The following is a 9523-nucleotide window of genomic DNA, read 5'->3' on the forward strand; positions in this document are numbered from 1 at the left end:
GTTTTCTTATCTTTCCGTTTCCTCGGTTTGCTACTCATGTCCTTCACATAGAAAACCTGAGCGACATCTTTCGCTAGGACGAATGGTTCATCAAGGTAACCAAGATTGTTGAAATCCACCATTGTCATTCCGTATTGCTGGCCCACCTTTACCCCACCTCCTGTTAGCTTGAACCATTTGCACCGGAACAAAGGGACCCTAAAGGAGGGTCCATAGTCAAGTTCCCATATCTCCTCTATGTAACCATAATATGTGACCTTTTGCCCATTCTCGGTTGCTGCATCAAAGCGGACACCACCGTTTTGGTTGGTGCTCTTTTTATCTTGGGCGATCGTGTAAAATGTATTCCCATTTATCTCGTACCCTTGGAAAGTCGTTATAGTCGAAGATGGTGTCTTGGCCAACATGTACAGCTGATCTACAACATGATCGTCACTCATTAAATGTTTTCTCAACCAACTGCCGAAAGTCTCCATGTGGGCCTTCCTAATCCAGGATTCAGGCTTCCCAGTGTTGTCCGAGCGTAAAATATTCTTGTGTTTCTCAAAGTACGGAGCCACCAAGCTGGAATTGGTCAGAACTGTGTGGTGTGCTTCAGTCAGAGAATGGCCGTCCATACATATCGTTGATTTCCTTCCGATCGTGCCTTTTCCACTTAGTCTCCTCGTGCCGCGATTGAGGAAGACCAATCGGCTTAAGGTCAGGAACAAAGTCAACACAAAACTCAATTACCTCCTCATTTCCATAGCCCTTGGCGATGCTTCCTTCTGGCCTAGCACGGTTACGAACATATTTCTTTAATACTCCCATGAACCTCTCGAAGGGGAACATATTGTGTAGAAATACAGGACCGAGAATGGAAATCTCATCGACTAGGTGAACCAGGAGGTGCGTCATAATATTGAAGAAGGATGGCGGGAACACCAACTCGAAACTGACAAGACATTGGATCACATCGTTCTGTAACCGTGGTAGAACTTCTGGATTGATTACCTTCTGAGAGATTGCATTGAGGAATGCACATAGCTTCACAATGGCTACTCGAACATTTTCCGGCAGGAGCCCCCTCAAAGCAATCGGAAGCAATTGCGTCATAATCACGTGGCAGTCGTGAGACTTTAGGTTTTGGAACTTTTTCTCCGCCATGTTTATTATTCCCTTTATATTGGACGAGAATCCTGACGGGACCTTCATACTGCTCAGGCATTCAAAAAAGATGACCTTCTCTTCTTTGGTCAGAGCGTAGCCGGCACGACCTTGAAACCGTTCCGGATGCCGGTCATCGTGGTCTTTCAAACTTTGCTGGTCCTGCCGTGCTTCCTTTGTATCATTTGACTTCCCATACACGCCCAAGAAGCTTAGGATGTTCACGCAAATATTCTTCGTAACGTGCATCACGTCGATTGCAGAGCGGACTTCTAGGACTTTCCAATATTCTAGCTCCCGAATATAGATTTCTTCTTCCACATGGCTGCGTGTCTGGCCAGCTCCCTTCGGAACTGATTGTCCGCCAGGACCCTTTCCAAAGATGACTTTCAAATCCTTGACCATATCAAATACCTCAAGCACCAAGCAGGTCCCGCAGTGCTTCGGCCGGTGATCTGCCTTGCCGTTGTAATGCTTGCCTTTCTTTCTTCTTGGATGACCTTGCGGAAGAAATCGACGATGCCCAAGGTACACGTTCTTCGTACAATTTGGCACATGTACACTTTCCGTCTCATGTAAGCAGTGCGTGCATGCATTGTATCCCTTATTTGACAGTCCCGAAAGGTTACTAAGAGCAGGCCAATCGTTGATGGTTACGAAAAGCAACGCTCGTAGGTCAAATTACTCTTCTTTGTGCTCATCCCACACACGGACACCAGGTCGGCCCCACCCCGCTAACAGGTCAACACCTAATGGCCTGAGGTACACATCGATGTCGGGGCCGGGGTGCGTCGGACCTTGGAAGAGCACGGGCATCATAATGAACTTCCGCTTCATGCACAACCAAGGAGGAAGGTTGTAGATGCATAGAGTCACGGGCCAGGTACTATGGCTGAGCTCTGCTCGCCAAAAGGATTCATGCCATCCGTACTTAGACCAAATCTTATGTTCCTTGCGTCACCTGCAAAATCTTTGAACTCTCTGTCGATCTTTCTCCATTGCGTTCCATCTGCGGGGTGTCTCAACTCCCCGTCCGACTTACGGTCCTCTTTGTGCCATCGCAACAACTTGGCATGCTCTTTGTTCCCGAACAGACGTTTCAACCGTGGTATTATAGGAGCATACCACATCACCTTGGCGGGAACCCTCTTCACGGGTTTCGGCCCTCAACATCGTCACCAGGGTCATCGCCTCGATCTTATAACGCAATGCGGTGCATACCGGGCATTCATTCAAATTCTCGTATTCACCGCGGTAGAGGATGCAATCGTTGATGCATGCATGTATCTTCGTAACCTCTAAACCTAGAGGGCAGTACAACCTTCTTTGCTTCGTACGTCTTTGGCGGGCAACTCGTTATTCTTTGGAAACATATTCTTCAACATTTTCAGCAAGTTTTCAAATGCCGAGTCAGCTACACCTGCTGTGCCTTCCATTTCAGCAAATCCAGTGTGCAGCCCAGCTTTTTCAGACCATCATCGCATCCGGGGTACAGCGCCTTCCGTGATCCTCTAACATGCGATCCAAATTCTCCCTCTCTTTTCAGTTTCGCAGCGTCTCCGTGCATCAGCAATGGTCCGACCAAGATCATCAACGGGATCATCACGTGCCTCTTCTTCACCTTCCCCTTCACCTTCCCCTTCACCTTCAGCATCCTCCATGAAAGTATCACCGAAATGAGCAAGATAGCTTTCATCGATGAAATCATCCCCTTCTTCATCTTATTCCATTATAACCCCTCTTTCTCCATGCTTGGTCCAACAATTATAGCTTGGCATGAAACCGTGCCGAAGCAGGTGCATGTGAACATCTCTTGAGGAAGAGTAACCCTTCTGATTCTTACAGTTAACACATGGACAGATAACAAAACCCCCTGCTTGTTCGCATTAGCCACTACGAGGAAATCTTTCAAACCCGTACTTGAACTCGCCGGAGAGTCGGTTACCGTACATCCATTGTCGATTCATCTCGCATTATTATAATATAAAATATATAATTAACCATCATGCATTTGTTAAACTAACTAGCTACAAACAATATAAATTAAACAATGAACTACACACATGCATATTTTATCAATGACACATCAAAGGTTCAAGTTGCTAACCGCGATCGAGGAGGAAAAAATAAATGAGAAAGCTCAAGTGTGGCTCCAACACTTCATATCATGTTTGTTTCATGCTCTTGGGGCATTTCATCAAACACCTTATGTGTATAAGAGGAACCAAAAGCAAACCTAACACCCACTTGTGAAGTTTGTGAAGAGAATGGCTCCAAATGGCTAAGTGTTGGCTGCTGGATGGGTATATATAGGGGAGGGGCTTTAGTCGCGGTTGGCCTGGCCAACCGCGACTAAAGGCCTTCGGGCACCTTTAGTCGCGGTTGGCCAGGCCAACCGCGACTAAAGACCCCCACGTGCACCAGCTGGCCACCGAGCGCCCTGGGCCCAGGCCTTTGGTCGCGGTTCGCCTCCCGAACCGCGACTAAAGGTCCCATTAGTCGCGGTTCCTATAGCTTCGCGACTTATGGGGCTCACCGGAAGCCTGTTTTTCTACCAGTGTACGGTTTCGTTTCTTGAAACGGAATTGGAGAGGGATCTCCCAGTTCATCTAGAAAAGAAAGTCATGGATGGGATGGCTCTGTCAATCAGATGGCATGTCTTTCCTGCAAAAAATGCATGTTTAACAATCCATGAATCTTCTTTCTGGTGATGTTAAAACGGAAATACTTTTGTACACCCACGCATGCATTGGAGGCTTGTTACCCAATGAAAAAGCAAGTTTGTGCGGATATCAATTATCAGTACACTTGTATCTTTTGATGTTAAAAAATTGTCTAAATTCAAATATATCTAGACACACTTTAGTGCATAGATACATCCGAATTTAGACGAACCATCAGACATCTATTAATGGACGGAGGAACCTGTAACCTTCAAAAGTTATTTGAGTTGCTTGATTCAGTTGATGAGTTCAAGAAACGTACGTACTCTCAGTTTCCGTTTAATAGATTTATCTTTATTTCTACTTCTTACGGTCTGGATTGTACATATTGCTATGCTTAATCAGTGGAAAGCCAACATTTGCTGGACATTTCGGGGAAAAGATCTGCACCGCAGTTCTTTTTTTTGGAGATAATGGACGAACACTACTATTCTCCCGGCCTAACGAATCATGGATGCAGGATGCACACAGCTTGACTCAATTTCTTAGTAACAATGATACACTTACAGATCGCTACAAAAAATCACTCATCTCGCGTATTGCATCAACAGTCGACACAACACTTAATATCGTTGATGAGTGGTAGATTTTTTTTTAGCCTCTTATGTATCCCTTAGTCTCTGCATGTTCTTTGGAGGACCTAGGTTTCCCTTTCCACCTGGAAAAATTCTTTTGCGGTACAAAGAAGAGATGCTTGGCTTAGTTCATGTATTGTGTACTTCCCACATACCCTTAGGAAGATATATATAGTTTATGTGTCGCTTCTCAGAATCCTGTAAATGTACCTAACCTTTTCTAAGATAGAACCATGTAACAACAAAAGGTTAATGCATGGCTACAAGCATGTGTACACATGTGCAAACAGATGGATCATTTACAATCACGAAATCATGAACTGCATGCATGACATGTAGTAGCAAAATATTTCTTATGGATCATTTACAATCATGAACTGCATGTATGCCATCTAGTAGAAAAATATTTCTTCATTCACAAACCAAAAACACACCAAATCACCTTATATTTGGCAGCATATATACTAGCATATTCCTACATAATACAATTACATCGATCCCATCAAATAGACCTCCATGTCATGTAAGGAAGAATGTCTATAGTTGCTTCTCGATGCGCAATGGAGCTCAAACTCATTAAGATTTTCCGATTGTTTAGTTAATATCTCACTTTGCCTTTTGCTAATTAAGTGCAAATGAGTGATAGTAGCACGTGCACAAGTTCTGAGGTTCCTCAGGCAGTATCTTAAGGGTTATTCAGTATAAAAGGGAGTGAATGGGAAAAACTATCAAGTTGCCGCATTTCAGTTAGAGTTTAGGTGAAAATTAGAGCATATGAAAAACAGAGAAACAACTAGAGTTCGCGGAGCCCCCATTCTTGATAAAATTATCGAGAGAAATCAATAGGACCATCACAAGCAAAATGCAATACATGCATAAGAACTAGGGGGCACTATTATTGTGTCTTGGAGCGAGGCGTGTGGACGATCGAGCAGACAGCCTTGACGGCAACGTCTTCTATCAGTAGTTTAGGATTTTATTTATGTTTTAATTTAAATTCTGGGAACTATTGTACAAATTTCGGTGAAAATAAACGTCTCTTAGTGCACCAGGTTCTTCATCAAGGATGACATTGTTACGGATGAGGACAACAAGAGGCCTTTCGGCCACCAGCCGAAGAGGCTTTTGGTCTGGCCATGGCCAGCCGCTGGCCGGCAAGGGTCCAAAGATGACAGTACGGCGGCGGCTTAGAATAGATCGAGGTGTCTAGTTGTTTTTCTTGTGTTTCTCAGTTTTGAAAAAAGAGGTTGGGAGCTTTTTTATAATGCCAAGAAAATACTTAAGTTTTGGTAAACACTTTTGGTATTAAAAGTGCAGTTTTATACATGTTGTAGCCAAACACCTCAAAATATTTAAAACCATCGTGTTATTTTTACAAACTGTAGCATTCTTAGAATACTTTGAGAATACTTTTCTACCAAACCCAACCTAACCTCTTCTACGACAGAACCATGTAATTACAGAAGGTTAATGCATAGGTACAACCGTGTGTACAGATGTGCAAACAAATGAATCATTTACAATCATGAAATCAGGAACTGCATACTATCTAGAAGCAAAATATTTCTTTCAATTCGTAAACCAAAAAACGTGCCAAATTACTTAATATTTTGCAGCATATATACTAGCACATTCATACATAATACAATTGACATCAATCCTATCAAATAGACCTCTATGTCATGTAAGGAACAATGTCTGCAGTTGCTTCTCGATGTGCAATGGCTCAATCACACTAAGTTTGTTTAGTTTATATCCCATTTGCCTTGTGCCAAGTGCAAACGAGTGGCAGTAGCACATGGACAAGCACTGAGGTTCCTCATCTGGCCAAATTCCAAAGAACATATACTGTGACTGGGAAGGGTTATTGGGTATTAAAGGGAGTGAATGGGAAAAACTATCTAACTGCCGCATTTACTTTAAAGTTTAGGTGAAAACTAGAGCATATGAGCATGACAAACAGAGACACGACTAGAGTTGGGAGCCCCCATTCTTGATAAAATTTTCGAGAGAATGAATAGGAACATACAAAAAGCAAAATGCATTAGGTATAAGAACTAGGGGATCGACACTGAAGTGTGCCTTGGAGTATGTGAAAATAACGTCATTAGACTGTCACATGACCTTCTCTACATGGTGTATCTTTCTGTTTTGGATAACATGTTGATCATACTACATTGTAGGTAGCACTTGCACTCAAGATCGAAAACAAAAACAGCCAAAATTTCTGGATGGATTACTACATCCGAGAAAATCAAATAAGAGAGTATCATTTTATCTTTCAAATGCAATCGAACTACTAACGTTTTTTTATTTGGGCTTACATTCTGATTGATGAAGAAGTAGAACAGCAGGAGTTGTAGCTTTTAGATCTCTCCTAACCAACTGATCGGCAGACCCTTGTTGCGAGTGTGTTCACACTGGAAGTGTTCTAGAGACAAGACAAGTACACGCACGGCCGCTTTCGGTGCGAAGATAAGTACAAGACGACAGAGGTCTCCAATGGAACAGTGACTCCACAGTGACCTAGCTAGTGCCTACCCTTGTCTGGAGGTAGCTAATTACTACTAGAAGCATCAACGCCACGTGTAGGAAAATTGAAGAACATAGAGACAGCATGCTGCACTGCTGCACAAGAAATCTGCACTTACCTGGTCTCTGAGCATGCTGGAGTCAAGTGGTAAACAGATCTGAGCGATCCGCGCATTTCCTCTGCCTTCCCCTTATCATCAGTAGGTTGATCTGTTATCAAAACAACTCCGAGTACTGGTTCCTGGTAGACGAAAGCAAGAGGATCGAAACATGTAAGTAGAGAAGTAGATCTGGTAGAAATTCATAAATATTCGTGCACTTGGCCGTGACTAGAATTACCTTTGGTTCTTCAAGATCCGAAATTCTTGGGAACCTGCAGGTTGGATCGATCAGCGGCGCAGTAAATGCTTTCCATCTTCCCAAGGAGGTCGCAGCAGATAACGGTTGAATTGAATCCCCTCGGAAACGATGAACGAATCTGTGAAAGCAAAAGGTCTCTTCGTACGAAGCGAGAGGCGGAAAGGGAGGGAATCCGTGTGCGGGAAAGCGTACGCACGCGCAGCCGCCGTACTGCGTACCAGTCTCCCTAAAAATGGAAACTTTCCGAGGCACGAAATTGCGAGGCTGTTCTACTTCTACGGCGGCATAGAATGACAGCAGGCACGGTGACGGACACGGACGGGGTCATGTGCGGTGGCGGTGTGGTGGGGGGCGGAGAGCGCCGGCCGGCGCGGTGGGCGCGGGGGCGGCGGCGTGCTAGCGAAGCTAGCTTGGGCCAAGGAGGAAGAGGGAAGCGGGAGAGTGTGGATGACAGGAAGAGCAGTGAGCACGCGGCCGCGACGGCACACCCGGGCGGTGCCGTGACGACCGGCCGTGTGCTCACTCTCTTCTGTCACCGCCCAGCGCCCCACTCCGGTCCTTCGCCTAGCTAGCTCGCAGGTACACGACGCGCCGCCGCGACCACCGCGCCGGGGTCGGACTGACTTGTGAGATCGGTGGGGGTGGGGGAGATGGGAACGGTAGAGTGTTGGGAGGCCGGCTATATAGGCGGAGGGAGGGAGAGGTAGGCAAGGCAGCCGGGCGGGCGGGCACGCACGTGTTGGGCCCGCGGTGGCAGCGACGAGCTAGCGGAGAACATTCCGCTGCTTGTTAGGGTTTTCTCTTCTCGATCCCCGCCGAGCGCGCGAGCTGTGCAACGACCCGGTCCATATGATGGGTGGATAGATGGATGGCTGGCGCTTGCCGCCGATCGAGTAGGCAATCGGCGGCCGCGCTAGCTGTCCGCGCGGCGCGCCAGATCGAATCGAATCGAGCTCTAGCTAGCCGGCTTCTACCTCGCGCCGGCCGGACAGGCTGGATGGCAGGCGTGCGCTCCCCACCGTGGAGTTCGGCTCTTTCTAAAATCGGGCATGCGCGGTGCCCGCCGTGAAGGTGAGGCCAGGCGAGGGAGGCGAGAGGGAGGCGTGCGTGTGGGGTTCATCTCCTCGAAGCGATAAGCAGGGCAATTAAAGCCACCACGGGGGGGCCGGTGGCCCCTCGACACGACACGAGAGGCGAGGCCACCGCCGCGATAAGATTTCGCCAAATCTGTTGCCCCCCTTTTAATTCATCTTTTAGTCCATCTCATTTCTACGATTTGTGTAAGATTTAAATTTTATAGGAAAATTTCGTCTATAAGTTGTTTGATTGTTGATTTAAAGGAACATATTCTATAAAAACGAATTCTATAACCATCTTGTAGTAGTGTAAATCTTATAGGAAAACAAATAGGTCATACCTCATGAAAAATTTCTTCACTGCAATCATAAAAACTCCATCTTTTCATAGGATTCAAGTATGCATGCCATCTTAATCTTATGATTTCTCTATTTCTATATATTTTTCTATCCTACGGATCAAAGGAGTCCTTAGGGTGTGTTTAGTTCATGGATATCAGCCGCTGAAAAGTAGTTTCCGTCTGTTTGGTTTGTAGGATGAAAGAGGCAAGGATAACCCGATTTCACTAACATACGTCCGAAACGGTGGCTTCGCTCGTCCAATAAAATGTGACGGATGGGGCCATCCACTTCTAGCTCCCGCCTCTAGCCTCACCTCCAAAACATTTTTTCACGATGATTTGCTTGCTCACCGCCCGTGAAAGAAAAGAAAACCCCCAACGAATCTATTTTTCCCATCTCTCCTCAATCTTCTCTCGTGAACCATGGGTGGAGCGGCCAAATATTAACGTGTGGTGCGAGGAGGTGGTGGCGGAACTACTCCGAACGGTGGCGAAAGGTACATCCCATCTATTCCTTGGTCGGCGGCAGGGCTACCTCATGGCTCACAACTCTGTCTCGGTTGGCGTCGGGGAGTGCCGAGATTGGTACGGTAATGGAGGTTAGAAAAATGGCTACAACTAACCACCTCTGATCAGCCAAACAAACAAAAATGGAAATGTATGTTCGTTTTTCTCCACCTGATGACGAGGTGCTCGGTTTCAAATCCAAGTGTTTTCTGCTATCTTTAGCCAAGTGGTTAGAATACTACATTCTCTAAATATATCATGTG

General features: G+C 45.8%; 1 long non-coding RNA gene across 1 annotated transcript; it reads right to left on the reverse strand.

Annotated features, from left to right (window-relative positions):
* Nucleotides 1–6891: 6891 nt before the first annotated feature.
* On the reverse strand, nucleotides 6892–8406 carry LOC127307134 (uncharacterized). The gene is made up of 2 exons (XR_007855187.1): nucleotides 7316–8406; nucleotides 6892–7217 (listed from the first exon to the last, which is right to left on the reverse strand). It is a non-coding gene; the product is annotated as an uncharacterized lncRNA (long non-coding RNA).
* Nucleotides 8407–9523: the final 1117 nt, after the last annotated feature.

Source organism: Lolium perenne, chromosome 6 (genome assembly GCF_019359855.2).
Source record: "Lolium perenne isolate Kyuss_39 chromosome 6, Kyuss_2.0, whole genome shotgun sequence".
Taxonomy (NCBI): Eukaryota; Viridiplantae; Streptophyta; class Magnoliopsida; order Poales; family Poaceae; genus Lolium; species Lolium perenne.